The sequence below is a fragment of the Cryptomeria japonica genome, chromosome 7 (assembly GCF_030272615.1).
Source record: "Cryptomeria japonica chromosome 7, Sugi_1.0, whole genome shotgun sequence".
Lineage (NCBI taxonomy): Eukaryota > Viridiplantae > Streptophyta > Pinopsida > Cupressales > Cupressaceae > Cryptomeria > Cryptomeria japonica.
The window spans coordinates 792,368,998-792,387,908 of NC_081411.1; positions in this window are offsets into that span (position 1 = coordinate 792,368,998).

Genomic DNA, 18,911 nt, shown 5'->3' on the forward strand with positions numbered 1-18,911 from the left:
CAGCTGGGCAACACTCAATAGATTGTGTCTGAGACCTTCCACCCAATACACATTGCCAGCACTACTCTTTCCATTTAGAGAGATGGACCCTCTTCCTCTGACCATACATGGTGCATCATTACCAAAGCAAACCACACCACCATCATATTCTTTCAAAGATAGAAACTTGCTCTGGTCACCAGTCATATGATGAGAACAACCACTGGCAATAATCCACTCATTGGAATTATCAAAGTGGGAGACAAGAGCCTTCTTGTCTGACACATCTTCCTTTACTGCAACAAACATAATATCTTCATTCTCTTCATCTTTCGATTCCTCATCTGTGACACCTTCATCAACTGCAACAAAATAGTTTCTCCAGTTTCCTCCTTTGAATTTCTTGAACCTTTCCAGTTTGTCCTTGTTGTCACCATTAGGACAGTTTATAGCAATATGTCCTATCCGGTTACAAGAAAATCATTTCAAAGGGAGCTTACCTCTGTATTTACTGGTTCCTTTAGGAATTTTCCTGTCAAGAAGAGCTTCAAATTCCATCAGGATCTCCTCATCATCCATTTCTTTGCTTTGTCTTGGTTCACCACTGGTGCTTGCTTCTTTTCCTTTTCTGGATGGTACAACAGAAGCTCTAAAATCTGATTCAGTCTTTTGAACATTGCCATCAAAACTATTTATCTCATAGGTTGTCAACTTTGCAATGATGGAGTCTAGGGATACCTTAGTCTTGTCTATTGATCTCAACTCCTGAATAGCAACAGCCCTTATTGCATAGACCGGTAATAAGGATCTCATAACTTTGCTTACCAAAGTGGAATCTTCCATTTTACCACCTGCACTCTTGATATCTCCAACAACAATTTTGATTATTATTCCATACTATTGAATGGTCTAACCTTCAACCATCTGCATGTCTTCAAACTTCCCTTCAAACTTCCCTATAAGGCTTTCTTCCTTATCTTGTTTTACATGCTCATCACCACCATAGATATTCTCAAGAGTGTCTCATACTTCTTTGGGATTATCTTTATCCTGGACATCAATAAACTCAATGTCAGATAAGCTGCCGATTAGGGCTTCCATGACTTACCCATTCTCTTGTAATTCTCTCTTTTGATCATTAATGAGAGTACCGATAGGAATAACAAAAGCATTCTCAACATAGCTCCAGTGTTGAGCACCCATGCTTCTGATGTAAATCTTCATTATGTCCTTCCATATTTTGAAGTTATCTCTATTGAACTTTGGACCTTCCCTCTTCATCATTATAATAGGATCTTTCCCTCAAGCGGTTAAGCTTACAACACAGAGGACCTGGAGGATGCTCTGATACCAATTGATAACTCAATGATGAACAATAAGTACCAAACTGGTACTGAGAGGGGGGGTGAATCAGTACAGTCACAATTACTTTTCCTGAACCAGTTTGACTACAAACACTATATATGCTTGACAGACAATTAACACTGGTCTAAAACAGAGTGCAACCGGTAAAGTTAAGATGACTATGACAAGCATTAACCAATTAATCACTTATCTTTCCACTCAACTTAATACTACACTTCCATTTCACCCTTATGCATGAATTGGTAATCTATCATCAGAAATATAATAATAGCTAGCTCAACATGATTTACCTTCAAACACAAATCACTTAAATCATCACATGAAAAATACTACACATGACACACAGATTTTTCACACGGAAACCAAACTGGCAAAAACCACGGTGGGGATGAATACCCACAAGCTACTTTTGAACTCTTTAGAAGTCTGCTATGTTAGGAGCCTAGTCTAGTTAAAGACTGTTACAATAGGTTCTGCTAGGAACCGATCCTGTTAGAGATCACCCGGTTAAGGGATGGCTAAATACCCAGTTAAGGGTTAAACCCTATTAGAGGTTACCTTGTTAGAGGATTTGAAGAATTCAATGAGTTTGAGTCACCCTGTTAAAGGATTTACAACAAGCTGGTTAAAGCTACCCAGTTAAGGGATTTTCCAACTGTTGAAGTAGTTAAAGATCAACAGGCATTACAATGATCTGGTAATAGCACTCAATGCTAATGTAGATCAACTTTAGTTCCTTCCTTCTACACACACACTAGGTAGGTATCAATCCTCTTATCTGGTCTGGCAAGAATCATGTATCTCTGCACTTAGATACACACACAACATTTTCCAACAACCTTAGCATGAAACACAACATCAACCTTATAGAACACAGACAGGTTGGCAGCATAAACCCTAAACCCTAAACACTTAGGTTGAGCAATTGATCAGTTCAATCCTGACCACTAAACACTTTGCATTTGAATACAATGGTCTTGAACAGATCTCAAGATATTCTCCAACATTTGTTCTTCACCGCTTCATGGAGGTGATAACCCATCACGCATTCTCCACCATTTGCAAAGACTTCGCACATTCTCGAGGTAGATAGGATCAATCTCCTTCATGCAAGATCCTTCACATGCACAAGGCTGATGTGGAAACATGATCTGATCTTCATTTCAATGCTAACTTATCACACAATGTCATCGGTTGAATCACACAGGCTTGGAACACTTCAACCAGAAACCCTAAAGCTAAGACTACCAACCAGTAGTCCTACCACATTCTATACCAGTTCTCATCCCGACATACCGGTTCCGGTTCATAACATCATACCAGTTCACTTGGACAAGCATACTGCTTCACTTATTACACATATACCAGTTTACACCACCATACTAGTTCTCTTTTCCAGCTGCTTAACTTCAATATATCAATTCACTTCTCACCATATTGACATCAATGACAACATACAATATCACCATGTCATCATACTCTTGCACATATGCCAACATAGACATGTGGAATGGATATATGGATGTGATGCAATGCAAAATATATCAAAGAGACTATGTATGTGAGAAATTCATTGTAAGGGTTATTTTGGTACTGAGGTTTAGGATTTTAACCAGAATAGACAAAGCTTAAACCAGAACTGTATTCTCGCATATGAGATGCTATACTAAGTAGTTCACACTTCTCCAGATTGTTATGTAGTTAGTGGGACTCCTTTTGTGATGAGCAGTGTGCTCTAGGCTGTAAGCCTTCCTACAAGTGCAAGCCCATCATATATTGTAATATCTCTTCATATGGCCAATGAATTGATATTGTGGATCATTGAATATGGCTTTGGAGAAGCAACTTGAGATGACACTTGAAGATTATGATGCTGAAAGATTGAATAACTTAAAGCTACAAGATGAGTTGAATTCTTCTAAAGAATTTATTCTTGTCCTACAAGAGAGACTATCATCTATTCAAGCTAGGAGGAAGGAACTTTTGCAAAAATGCGATGATAAAGAGAAAAATACACTTAAGGAATGATGTCAAAAATTGAGTCAAGAGAACATGGTTATAAAGAATGAAATGAAAACTATGACTATGAGGTTTTCTAAGGATATTGAGGATAGAAAGAAAAAGAAAGAAAATCTTGTTGTATCCTTGAAGAACAAATTTTAAGAATGTGGTAGGTTCACTCATGAAAATGAGATATTAAGGTCTAATTTGGTACAATCCCTGAGCAATGAGAAAGAGCTTGAGAGGCAAATGAAAGTACTAAGAGATGACTTAATTGCTACAAGTGAGTACAAGGAAAAATTCAAGATCAGCTTAGCACAACTTGATGAGTTACTGAAGAGATAGGGGCAAATTGGAGATTCTAGTGGACTTGGAATTGAGCAAGGATAGAGCTCTAGTATTGCTATTGAAGATCAAAACCATAAGGCAATGATAAGGCAATTCAATGCTTATAAATTCAATGGTATATGTTTTGTTTGCAATAAATTTGGTCACATGGCTAGGCAATGTAGCAACAGAGCAAATTAGACCCCTGATTCTACTCCCAGTAAATGTTCTAAATGCATAGAAGATTGCAGAATGAATGTAGAATGTTATGCTTGTGGAAAATTTGGACATATGTCTAATCAGTGTAGGTCAAGCAATTTCACTGGTTTTAGCAAGGCAATTCAAAATAACAATGTTACATGTTATGCATGCAATGAAGTTGGACATATTGCTAAGTTCTACAGAAGCAGAAATCCACCAGTTGGCAATGGAGGATCAAATGATAAAGGAAAAGAGAAGGTTAGTGAAATTCAACAAGATCATACTCAGAGATGGGTTAGGAAGACTGAAGAGAAATCATCAGATGGGAATGTCCTGGTTACCTATCCGGCAGAAGAGGTTGCTCCTGCACTGCCAGTGAGCTCATCCGGTAACTAAGGAAGATGCCTTAAGGGTAGGAAAATTTCATAGAAGATGATGCATATGCCCCTGGAAGAGATTCTGGAAGATGTTCCAAATATTAGAGTGTATTATCTGGCATTGATATGTTCAGAGTGAGATCCAGTATCATTCACTGGCAGTCATTTATGTCAATAGAAAATTAGGGTTTTCTCGATGGATAAAAGGTCAATTACACTTCATTATTATTCAATTAGCATTCAGAGCAATCTCAGAGTGATTCAGAGTGAATTAGTGCAATCAGAAGCTATTCAAAGGTGATTAGATTCCTTCTTAAGCGATCACACCGACATCTGGAAGGATTTGTTAGAGGTTTTCATCGACAACCTTATAAAGGTATTTTTCTTGAATCATGGAATTAGGATCATCTTCTTTTCCTATTTTCATTGCAAATGGACAACTATAGTAGAAGTTAAGGACTTCCCCAGGCCAATTTTCAAATGATATCCACATGTGCCTACCAAGGAAGATTCAATTGGATTGTTTTCTCATGTTTGGGAGGGAGTGGTATATGTGGAAGATGTTAGGGCCTATATTCATTGTCATATAGAGGACTTAGGCACTTAGGAGATCAAGGGGATGTATATGAATGAACTCATGGGAGAATCTGGTAAAATCAAACCTGCATATAAACACATCGAAGATCTAGGGTTCACTGATATTCTAGATATTCTGGAGTTGGAGGATGAGATTATCAAATATGTACTAAGAAGAGTACATGGGAAATTCATATGGCTGGACCAACCCTACAAAATCACTAAGGAATCCATTCAGCCAATTATTGGTTTGCCATCGATAGGGAAACATCTAGATAAGAAAGTATCAAATGACTTTGTAAAGAAGATCATCGACGCCACATGAAACAAGAGATCGATGAAGGTGAGCCCCATCACTGACACCGATATCAAATTTGGAAGCATGGTTATAGGCTACAAGGTAACTCAGTCTAACTGACTGAATTCAATTTCAAGTTCATGTATTTTGGCCACATATAGGATGATGAGAGTAAATATCAAGTTTGATCTTTGTGATTGGGTTCTTGAGGACTTATTGAGCAAATTAGGTAAGATTAAAGGTGAGAAGAAGGGCACCTTTCGATATGGAAATATGTTAATATGATTAATGTTATAGTTTTTGAATGATACCCCCAATTCTAGAAGGAAGCAATGGGCTTTTGAGATCCTGGTAGGAAGACAACTTAAGAAATCAATTGCTGCATTGGGAAGTCTTAGAGATGATAAGGTATGGGGTTACTTCAAGGCTTTTCAGAAATCTATGAGGTCTAGAATACGATACCTGAGAAAATAGTAGAGAAATACTCTATCGACATTTGTTTCATGGTTAAGAAGTATGTGAATCTCATGGAGGTAGTCAAGCCCCGAAATATTTAGATAGAGTAAATGGAATATGAGTTGGATGCATTAATTTTGGATGCATATGCAAAAATTCTGATAGATACAGAAACAGATGAAGCAGAAAAACCTTGTAGAACAACACAACAAAAGAATTTTGAGGTTGAAACCAAGTTCAACCGGAAGAAGAGGGAAAAACAAGAAGGTAAGGCAAGCAAGTTTGTACAGGAAATTTCTTAGGACATTAAGGCACTGATTGATGTTGTCCTAGAGAAAGGAATAAAGAAGAAGGATCTGGTAGTTCACACTGAACATATGACTGCAAATTCTGAGACTGATGATGAGACACCATTAGCATTCAAAAGGGTTGTGAGGAAGAAACTGGAAGAACCTAAAGTGGAAACAAAGAAACAACTGATTAGGAAGGTTACCATCAAATTATAGACATAGAAGCAGGCACCCAAGGCTACACCATCAATTACATCCAGTACTACCAGAAGGAGGAAGAAGAGTGACACTGATCTGGCACTAGAGACTGATAATGTAACAATTATTTTGCCTAAGACTTATGTTGAAACTGTAGATGAAATAATTAAGGATGGGATGCTGAATAATGTCAAGTCTTATTGTGATACATTTGAAGATGATGAACAAAGAGAGGTAGAGGAAGCAATTCTTCTATATTTAGATATCTATAAGAAAGCATTAATTGAAATAGAAAATCAAATACCAGCAGAGCTATACAACATGTTAGATGCTAGAAGGTTATCTACAATGCAAGAAGATAAACACATTAAGATGCAAGAAATTTTAGCTATATGTGTTACTATAACTCCAGATGAGATGGAGAAGACAATTGAGGCTACAGATAGGAAGGTATTCAACAACAAACATAGAATAGCTAGCCTGATGTTAGGAAGGATGAATGAGATAATAAAGGAAACACAAAAGGGTTGGATAAAATTTTTGGGAGAGCATAGAGGATTCTTCACTTCACCAGAGACAAAGACTAATACTGTAGATACACCGATTGAAGGGAAAGGTAAAGGAATTATGGGTACTCCACCCTTAATTTTGAATATTTTCAAGATAGTGGATATTGAACCATCGGTTAGCATAAACGCATAGATATATACAAAGAGCATTACATAGGATACTAACATTGAGGACACTTGTCGTCTGGATACTAATGTATAGGTTGAGGATATTGTTCCTATGGAGGAACCAACATTTACACAGACTGCACCAAGTGGCGAAGCCACTGGTGCAAGCGAGGAGGTAATAAAAGTTAAATCACCAGAGAAAACAGGGGAATCTAGTACGGAACAAGTTGTTGGCACATCATTATTGATAATTGACACTTCTCTAGTGGAAAAGAAAAACATCATAGAGATGAGTCCCACAGAACTAATGAAGGAAGGAACCACAGACAAAGGGATTATAGATAAATCCATAACCATTTTGCACAAATTGGTCCCGGAATGTAAGATTGAGAATGAAGTGAGCCCTTATGGAAAGCTTAAGATAATAACAGAATAGATCTCTAACCAACTAGCAATTAAAAAATTTACATTGGCGAAGAGAGCCGCTATTGATCAGATCATTGACAGAGAGAATAAAAAGATTGAGAAAAAGTTAATTCTAATAGAAAATTCTTTGAAACAAGGTACTAACATATTCAGGATATGTTGCAATATAGAGATTCTTATAGAAAAAGTAGATGAAAAGATAAAAGAGGTACAAGACAAAATTGCTAATATTGCTAATTCTTTTGATGGACTAGTTTCATTGACAATATCTATTGATGGACAAATTTTGACTTTGAAGAATCAGATTTCTGCTCTTAAAAAGGAAAGAGATAAGATCATTCGGAGATCTAGAAGTTTTAGAGGTTTGGTGAGTCCAAAATTGGATTCACTTGGTATTCATAAGAAGGAATGCATCGATATGCTTGGTAAGCCCACACCGGTAGAAGTTAATGAGAAGGAATCACTTGCATATTTACTGAGTGGGCTTGTATCTATCTCTAACACATTCAAAACCGATTGGGATACTTATGTGGAGTTATTGGAGAAAGCTTAACCAGAAATCTTGAAATTGGTCAAGATCTGGTAAGACATTTTTTGAGGTATTCAGTTTACAGTTATCATTCCTTGACATTCTTTTTACAATTTTTTTGGGCATTGATGTCAAAGGGGGAGTAGTATACATGTGAAAAAGAATGAAGGGTAAGAATGAAGGGTTGTATACATTAGGGGAAGTTACAGAGTTTTTGGAGTATTGGAGCATTTTGCATATCCAGCTCAGGGGGAGCAGAGTACGATGAAACTGACAGTTGAAACCATGACCATTTTAACACTAGTGTTGTCATCAATGCCAAAGGGGGGCATTGTTGGAAATTGACACTCTATTGGTTGGTTTCATTATGTTTTCATTTATGGCAACATGATTTTGAGTTCTGGCTTCATATGGTGTACCAGCAGGCACTTCACAGACTCTACACTCGCATTAGCACTGGCAGGACAGAAGATTTCTTTAGTCACTGGCAATGCAAGCCAACATGGAATAGTAAAGGATATCAATATTGGAGGCCGACACATCTTGGCTTCACCATCGGTAACTTGGTTTAATGATTATTCATTTATGTTATATGGTTGACATGTAATATGATATTTTATATATCATTGTAAGCCAACATAAGGCATAAATTTGTATAGGGTATATAGGGGAGATTTATTAAATCATTTTGTAAGAAGGATAGACATGTGGAATGGATATATGGATGTGATGTAATACGAAATATATCAGAGAGACTATGTATGCAAGGAATTCATTGTAAGGTTTATTCCGGTACTGAGATTTAGGGTTTTAACCAAAACTGACAGAGCTTAAACTGGAATTGTATTCTGGCATAGGAGATGCTATACTAAGCAGTTCACACTTCTCTAGATTGTTGTCTGGATTGTTATGTAGTCAGTGGGACTCCTTTTGTGATGAGTAGTTTTCTGTAGGTTGTAAGCCTTCCTGCAAGTGCAAGCCCATCATATATTGTAATCTCTTCATATGGCCAGTGAATTGATATTATGGGTCACAAATCCCACTGTGGTTTTTCCTCATTGAGGTTTTCCATGTATAAATTTGCGTTATGGTTCTCATTTATGGGTTTGTCTTATTGGTTGCATTACTTCTTTCAATTCTGTTTATACTGGTATACCAGTTGGTGTATGAATGTTTTATTAAGGCTAAAATCTTTTATTCTAGTATAACACTGATTCACCCCCCTCTCTCAGTGTTATTGGTTTCCAACACTTTGACATTAGCACTCTCCACAATTCACTGCAATCTCTTGTTATAAAATCTATATGCTTTTCTTTCATTAGAATAACCAAGATATGTTCCTTCATCGCATCTAGGATCAAATCCCCCAATAATATCATCTCTCTTGATGTAACATTTAATACCAAAAATTCTGAAATACTTAACTATAGGTGTATTTCCAAACCATAATTCATAAGCTGTCTTATCAGTTTCACCTTTGATATGTACTTTTTTGAATGTATAAACCATTGTACTCACTACTTCTCTCTAGTAGATATAAGGTAGACTAGCTTCCATCATCATTGTTCTAGCAACATCCAAGATACTTCTATTCTTCCTTTCCAGAACTCCATTTTGTTGATGTGTCCGGGGAGAAGAAAATTGTCTTCTTATACCATGCTTTTCATAAAATTTATTAAACTCACTGGATGTGAATTCTCCACGATGATCTAATCTCAAACACTTAATCTTCAATCCTGTCTTAGTTTCCATTTTAGCCTTAAAGATTTTAAACTTTTCAAATGATTTAGATTTTTCTTTCAGAAAAGTAACCCACATCATTCTAGAATAATCATCAATGATTAGCATGAAATTAAAGGGCATTTGAAATTCTTTACATAATCTTAGGTATATCTCTAACTTCCTTAGTTGAATTGATCTTCACAATGCAATCAAAATTCACATGACACAGCCTTGTATGCCATAGACAACTCTCATCAATCTGTGTAATCAAACATGTCTTCTCACCAGAGTTCAAATGAAATATATTACCTTTTGTTTGTTACCAGTTTCTATCTCCAAGCTAGATCTGTTAATGATTTTGCATTTTCCATCCTTGAACTATAATTGAAATCCCTTATCTACCAATTTTCCTACACTCAAAATATTATTAAAACTTCAACATAATAAACATTGTCGGTATTGTTCTTGCTATCCAGTTATATAGTTCCTTTTCCTTTTATCATACATGCCTTGTCATCTCCAAATCAGACTAGACCACCATCAAATTCTTGCAAAGATAGAAACTTCTCTTTATCTCCAGTCATATGATGTGAACAACCACTGTGAATTACCCATTCATCCTTGTCTTCAATTTTAGCAGCAAGTGGCTTCTCTTCCAGTGCCAGATCATCTTCTCTGATATCCAGCAACACCCATCCCTTCCCATTTCTGAATCTACTAGCAGAGTCTTCTGTCGGTTCATCATATGAATCAGTAATGCCTTCGTCATCCGCTATGTAGCATGATTTGTCTTTGTTTTTCTTGTATTTATAATTATTCTGATATCCAAAGTTAGGCTTAAATGATCTTCTAACTCTTATTTCAAATCTTGAATTTCTTTCAGGGCATCTAGATGCAAAATGACCAATCTTATTACATGCAAAATATTTAAAAGGTGCTTTTCCTTCATACTTTCTCCTACCGGTCCTTTAGGTACTCTTCTAGAAAATAGTGCTTCAAGTTGCTCAAACTCATCATCTTCTCTTTTTATATCTTCCAATTCCTTTGCATACAAAGATTTCCAATCTTGCTTACTTGTTGTAGATGTAGATGCATGAAAAACATATTTAGACTCTACAACTCTACAGGGTCCAAATTCTTCAAGTTCAAAAGCAGATAGTTTCCCAACAAAAGTATCTATGTTGTCAGATGTATTAACCATTGTTCTCAACTCATTAATAGTAGTAGCCTTCATTTTGTAAGTTAGTGGTAGGGCTCTTAGGACTTGAGAAATAATTTTATCTTCACTCAGAGTTCTACTACAACATTGAATTCCAATAACAATCTCATTTACCCTTTCCATGAATGCAACAATCCTTTCATCTTTTTCCATCTTCAATTTTCATATCTCACCTGGTAACCAAATGATTTGTTTGTTAATCCCATTATTTTATGATCAGAAAATGCACACAAGAGGGCTTCTCTTTCTCTACAATCATTCTCAAGCTCCGTGTCCAGGTTTTCTGGAGGAGGATTGCCAGATCCCAGATTATAGGGTGTGACACCATTTTGTGTTATCTCCTAAATCTCCTCGCCAAGACATCTCAGATGAGTATCCATCCGAATCTTCTATACTATGTAATTTTTTCCATCAAGCCTCAAAATATCCCTTAAAAAGATAGCTCTAGAAGAACTGGATGAACTTGAACTATTAGTCGCCATAGGATCTTCCTCAAGAAGTTAAGCTTTCTGCAGAGAGGACCAAAGATCTGATACCAATTGTTAAACAGTTCAAATAATCAAAAGACAGCTGAGAGGGGGGGGGTGAATCAGATGTCACAGATTACCAAAACCATTAGTAATTTAAACTTTAATACTAGAATAGAAGATAAACCAATCAAGAATAAACAATAATCACATAATAAATACCATTCTTACAACACCAAGATTTATATGTGGAAAACCCGATAAAGGGAAAAACCATAGTGGGAAGCCTACCCATAGTCAGATAATACTTCTCCAGTAAGTATGTGAATTACAATTGAGGGTCCTATACTTCTAGGAAGGCCAACAACCTAGAGCACACTTCTCATCACAAAAGGAGCCTCACTGACTACATAGAAATCCAAATTACAATCTAGAGAAGTGTTGAACTGCAAAAGATAACATCTCCTATGCCTAAGTATAGTTCTAGTTTAAGCTCAATATCGGAGGACTAAATCCTCTTACATAAACCCAATTTGATCTCCAATGATCAACCAACTCCTCTACCTAAATGGTATTACATTATTCACACATTACATTACTTGAACATGACCTCTAACATTAACCATGATGATCTACAATGAGATCTTACATCTATTTATATAAAACCCTCGACCATAAACAATCAGGTCGACCACTAGATAATAAACCAATTACAAAATTACAAACCATGTCGGCCTTAGACCAAACAAATAATATCAACACATAAGACATCCTAGAAATACATCAATAGGTCCTATCCACATGTTAAAGTCAATCCATAACGTAGATCAATCGGGATCAATATAGGTCCACATGCTACAACAATGATCTTCATTTGCCAAGTCTCGAACATGATCATAAACAACATCATGAAACTCCACCAAAAGTTGCACCAACACCACTTATGCAATTCATCAAAGATCTCGATCAAAATCTTTGTCGATGAAACCCTCACTGAAACCAGAAACTAAGGTTCTAAGCAACCAGGATAGCATCTGATCACCAAACCAAAACCAACTGACCAAATATGAGCATGAGTATCATGAACAAGCCAATTCCATCACCAGACTATACTGGAGCCTACCAAATCATGTTGGATCCAAGTTAACCAAAAATCACTTAACCTACCGAGACCAGAAGGGTTTCGGTAAAGCATCCAAATAGCTAGTGTTGGCATCAATGACAAAACATCAATGCAACACATAATCAATTCCACCAAATGTCCAACAACTAATATTGTTGATACTGCACAAGGGATCAAACTTTCTCTTATCAAACCTTTCTTCAATAGCTCATGCACTTGTCTATTCAACTCTTCATTCTCTGTCGATGTCATCTAGTGTGCAACTTTGTTAGGCAAACTAGCTTCGGGAACCAAGTCCATGCAATGACTGATACTTCTCACAGGTGGAAATAGATTAGACACATTATCTAAAATTAGGTCTTCATATTCTATCAACAAATATTTTATCTCTTTCGATTGTTCCTCTTCATGCTCCAGAATCTCAGTCTTGTTAGGAACTAAGGATAAACACACATTCTCATGTCTCAATCCATCCAATAATTTCCTTCCATCCACCAAACAAATTCTAGCATTCATACAAACTTCACACTTCAAAGGTTCCTCCAAGGGCAACAAGGTTTGTTTCATCCCATTGGCCACAATAGTGTATGTATTATTGCTCCCATCATGTATTGTCTGTCCATCAAACTACTAAGGTCTACCTAAGAAAAGATGACAAATATCCATAGGCATAATATCACACAAGACTTCATCATGATAATTCCCAATTTTCAATTTCATCGAACATTGCTCACTTACTAACAACTCATGTTCATCCTGAATCCATGCTATCTGATAAGGCTTAGGGAGCTTCAATTTTTCTGAATTCAACTTATCCAGCATCTCTTCTAAAACAAGATTATCTTAACTACCACTATCAATAACAACTTTACAGAATTTACCGGATACCTTACATCTAGTCTTGAAAAAATTCTTCCTCTGCAAGGGCTCTTCATCTCTCCCGGTATGACACAAAGCTCTCCTCATCATCAACAATTCTCCATCTTCCATTTTATTATCTGATCCGGTGTGGTTTTCTTCCAACATTGCTGCTCTTTCGGTATTCTTTGTCTTCTTACATTCAAAAGCACAATGTCCTTCTCCTCCACACTTATAGTTGTTGGCTTGATGATGATTTTTGTGTTTGATGACTTTATGTGTTGTCATTGATGGCACACATATGTTCTTATTGTCAAAGTCATCTTAGCATACCAGTTAAGGTAAACTGGTAATATTGAGTCATTGTATTGTTAACCAGTATCATATGTATGAAGAAGTCTAACGGATATAAAGATTTATAAACTAGTATATGTAGTCAAGACAATCGGTTTTGATCAGTTCTAGAATTACTAGTTTAAGATGCAATAGAAAAATTCAAGGAGGTTCATGAAGACAATTACCCAGTATGAATTCAAGTGAATCAGTCTATGAATTTGAAGCGGTCAACACCTAATCGGTATCGGTGTTCTAACTAGTTTCCCAATTTGTGTGATGACTTATCACTGATTGTCATGTGTTACCATCGATCGACACTTTGGAGGTGATTTGTGTCATGTTAAGGACGATTGTCTAGATTCATTGAATCTAGGAAATTGTATCATGGTTCAGGAGCCGACATGAAATCTAATATCTATAAAAAGATATTGTGATGAGTTATTTTAGATAGAAGATACAAGTTATGATATTAGTTGGAGTAGATGCGATATTTTGAAGGAATTGAAGAGTATATCAGTGATGTAGTAATGTATGCACAAAAAAGGATCTAAACCAGCAGAAGGTGCTATTCTTAGATCATTCCCACTGTTGTTCTCTAACAACTACATCAGTAAAATCCCTTAACCAAGTAATCTCTAACAAGCTTCATTGTATAAATACTCTAACAATGTTATTCATTAACTTGGATCTAAATCCTCCACTGAGGTTACCTTTAACTAGGTATAGTTCCTAACATGGCTTGAGATCTTTAACAGGATCTGCTCCTAACAAAACATTTGTAGACCTTAACTAGTCAGTTATCTATTTCAGCAGATAGTTAACTTGTGAGTTCCATCTCACCATGGTTTTTCCTAGTTGGGTTTTCCACATATAAATGTTTTGATTATGGTGAATGTTTTGATTATGGTGAATGCTTTTATAACACTTTGGATTATATGAAAAGTTACTGGTATATTGGTTAAGTGTTTTTACTACTCTACAATTAAAATGTTACTGTTTTTTCTTTCACTCATTCACCCCCCCCTCTTAGTGCTTTATAAGTTTATCAATTGGTATCAAAGCCTAACTTTCTTAAGGCTTAACCACTTGGAAGCAAACCCTAAATCCATTATGGGGATATGAGTTATAAAGAGATGGATAGAGAACTTGCTGAAACTAGGGATGAGCTAGAAAACCCGAGATACAAATTCAAGGCTTCACAAGCAAGAAGGAAAGAACTGAATGAGCAATTATTGGAGAGATATCTGATAACAACTATTTAGATGAGTCAAACATTGATGCACTGGTTGAAGAAGTAGAGAAACTGAATGGTGAGAAACTTAACCTATGGTGAAAACTTGAAGCCCTTACAATTTGTATGAGTCAAGAACTTGAAGCTAGGAGAGCAGCTGAAGATAGGATCAAAGAGAAAGATCATAAAATCATTAAGATCAAGCAAGAGAATGCAACTTTGTATGAACACTTGCATGAGGAGAAAGAAGAGAAAGAATAAATCAAAGCACATCTTGAATTGGCAATGTCTCTTAGAGAGACTCTTATGAAGCAAAATGAAGATTTTACTAAAGAGCTTACAGAAGCCAATGAGAAGATTGATAAATTCAACAAGAGTTCTACTATGTTGGATGAACAGATCCAATCTCAAAGGATGAAAGGTGATACATCTGGGTTAGGATACAATACATCTGAGAAGAGTGAATCTTCCGGTACCAAGAGTGACATGCATGAAGGTAAAACTACTCCTAAGGCTAAGACCCTACCGGTAAGAAAGCTTACAAACCTGTTTGCTTTAACTATCATAAACCAGGACATACTGCTAATGTTTGTAGAAGTAGATCTAATGCTAATATTGGTTATAGACCTAATACTAGGTATGTGCCTAGAAGATTTGAAGGTTATTGTTATACATGCAATATGTATGGGCATAGATCAGTTGAATCTAGATATGGAGCAAAAATTTCTGCATCTCACATGAATCCAAGACCTATTGGTAATTGGAGAAGGAATTTCATTGACTGGAGGAACACAAATTGGCAAAGACCCTATGTTAACTGGTCTAGTCCTTATGAGATAGAAACGAGAGTCAATGTGACTTGTTCAATTTGCAACAACTTTGGACATGTGGCTATGAACTACAGAAGAAGAACAGGAAGGGGAAATGTGGGACCTTGGAGAGCATCTAGAATGGCCTTCTATAATTATCATAAACTGAGACAAATTGCCAAGTTCTGTAGAACAAAGAAGAACCAATCGGTGAATCATCCTGCAAATTAGAAAGGGAAGCAGAAGGTTGATGTTGAAGAAACCAGAGCTGAGATGAATAGGATCTAGAAAAAGAAATGTGAGGACAAGCCATCAGAGGAACCAAATACTTCACCTAGTGTGGAGAATCCCACATCAGAAAACTAAGCTTCTCAACAAGCTTAGAGGGAGCATATCGGTAAATCTATTTTCGGACCCCTTGAAGAAAGAATAGTAAGTGAATTTTACATTATGAAAATTTTGATATTGCCATCAATCGATTTTCTAAGGATTTTCAATTGGTTGATATACCTACCGGTAAAAGAAAGATATGTTAAGTGGAAATTAGGGTTTTTCACCCTATCGGTAGTCCAATAAATGCAATAGGTAAAGTTAATAAAAATAAGTTTTTCTATCATTTTTACCCTATTGCATTCAAAGAGCATTTTGTGAGCACTTGCAAAGCGAAACAGAGCATTCCTAGTAGATTGTGAATAGATTTTGAGCAACAAAGTGAGAATTTGGATCGGATCTGAAGCAAAGAAAAGCGAATCGAGTGTGCAAGCGAAAGAGAAACTAGAAACCCTAGCAGCATGATGGAAACAACGTATTTGGTCGATCTCCTCTCTTAAATCAAAGTTATTAGGAATGGCATCATCATCTACTCCAACAAAGAGTCTTTTTATCACTGTTGAAGCCATAGAGTCAATGGGGTTAGACAAGATAGAATCGTATGATGCATTATTGCAGGTACCCCAAGGAGTTTTGATTAAAGGTGATATGTAAAGTTACATAGAGTGCAAGATTGAAGACAGGTTCATTAGAAATCTATTCCCAGTTGAAATATTTGTGCGACAAGAACGAGGAAATTAAACGCAAATACATTAGGGTTTATGAGAAAGGTTTTCACAATGTAGTTTATTTTCTTCAAGATTTTGAGGAAGAACATGTCAGGATTATCCTCAGCCATGTCCATGGAGGGAACATGTATTTAGATAGGTCTCATACCATCACTACGGAGGCTATTCATGTTGTGACTGGATTTTGTCAAACCGGTGAAATTCCTAAGTTGAGAAAAATCTCGCAAAGTACTGTCATTGAGCTGACAAAGACCACTTGTGATGGTCATGCTATGTTTGTTAGTAACATTGAAGATGAAGCAGTCAAATATGATACAATGGTTATCGGTTACATAATATTTCATCCTAGCTGAATGAACAGTGTGTCATTGGCTGTTGTTCATGCTGCCTACCAGATGATAAAGGGAGATGCAGATTATGATTAATGTGAGGCAATGCAGAGTAAGCTAATGTTGAATCTAGAATCGATCAAAAAGGACAACAATTAGAAGTTCAAGTTTGGACAACTTTTGATCATTTTGTTTTTCTATTTTCAGAATTTTATTCCAGGTATTGGTGATATACAATGATCAAATGATACACTTGTTTCAGCCCATATTAAGAATAGTATAAAGGTTGTCAAGAACACATTCTCAGTTGCAATGAATAGGTATTTTAATGAATTCCAGAAGAAGATGAGTATGAGAATGAGGTTATCAGATGATGTGGTCAAAAATTTTGAAAATAATATTTGTTTCACAGTGACCATGGATTTCTGCCTAATGGAGGTTGTAGAACCGAGAGAAGAAGAAATGGAGCAAATGAGCTATGAAGTCAGCTATGAATTATTGATCAGTTATCCCAACAACCTCTTGGCATCACCTAAGGACAAAAAGAAGAAGAGACTGGGTACATATCAAGAAATAATTGCATAGCTATAGCCCAGTAGTGTGAAAGAGAAAAAGAAGAAAGATGATCAAGCAACTTCTATGTCAACCGGTACTAGAGTAACAAGAAGTGTTCAAACCAAGAAGGAACCAGAGCCTAAGGTGTATGTAAAGAATCCAAATGCCACTAGGAAAAGAGGAAAACATCTTATCCTACAAGAAGAATCTGAGGAAACAGAGTCCGAAGAAGAAAATAAGAAGCTAAAGGGAACTAGTAAGAAATCTAAACCAATAGGGGAAATCCCTAAACCAAATATGCCTATTGATATTACATCTTTCAATCCAATGAGTCATTTTGAGAGGAATTTAAAAACATTAAAAAAAAATTGATAATTTAAAAGAGTATTTTTATTCTTTTGATGAGGTTCAGGAACAAGAAGTGGTACAAGAGGTAATAAATTACCTATGTCAATATAACCGGTTACCACATGAAATTCAAAAGGAAATTTTTGATTCTTTAAATTTAATTCTTGAAAATAAATGGAAGTTGATTATAGATCAGGAACAAGAGATTATTGATAGAATTTTTGTTCAATATTTTCTTGAATTGTCTCATGAAGAATTACTACAAATGCTTGCTAAAAACAAAGGACAATTTCATTCAAGAATGGGGTGACTGAAACTATTCGAAGGAAAAATTCAAGAAGTAGAAGATGATACTCATCGAGCTGCTAAAGTTATTCAGAAGATGATTAAACAATTGAAAAATTATCACAATAAAGCTGATTAGACTGATACCGGAGCTCCACCGGAAATGAAAATTGAAGAAATAGTTGTACTAGATGAAGTCTACGCTGCTAAGGATAAGGGAGACACTATTTAACCACCTATCATATTCCTTGTTGATGAAAATAAAGATACTGTTAATACAACCGGTACCAACAATGAACTAGTTAAGGAAAAAGAACAGGAACCAGATATGGTTAAGGAATAGAAAGTAGAGGAAGCACCGACTATTGAACAAAGTATGGACATGCAAACACCACCAGTAAAGGAACATAATGTTAAAATTAAATTACCACCAGTCATTACTAAAAAATAGAAGGAACATACAGAGATAGGGAAAGAGAAACCAGAGAAGAAGGCAGAAGAGAAAAAGGATTAAGAGAAGAAAACAAAGGAGAAGAAGAAAAACTTGATCGATGATGATGATGATGGGGACTCTGTGAGCATTAAAGGTCCTATAGATATGAAAAATTGAGTGCCTCTGAATTAATGGAGATTTCTACTACTATGCAATCCCGAGCACAAAAGAAGAGGTTGAAAGAGCAAAAACGAGAAGCATAGACCATTCAAACTATTGTTGACATATTGTCAAGTCTCCTACCAGAGACTAATACAGATAATCTATCCACCCTTATTTCTAATCTTGGACAATTAGTTTTTGATGCTAGTGAACAACTAAAATCACTTGAATAGTCAGGTCATGCTTTAGCTGAAAAATATTACAGGAAGAAAAGGG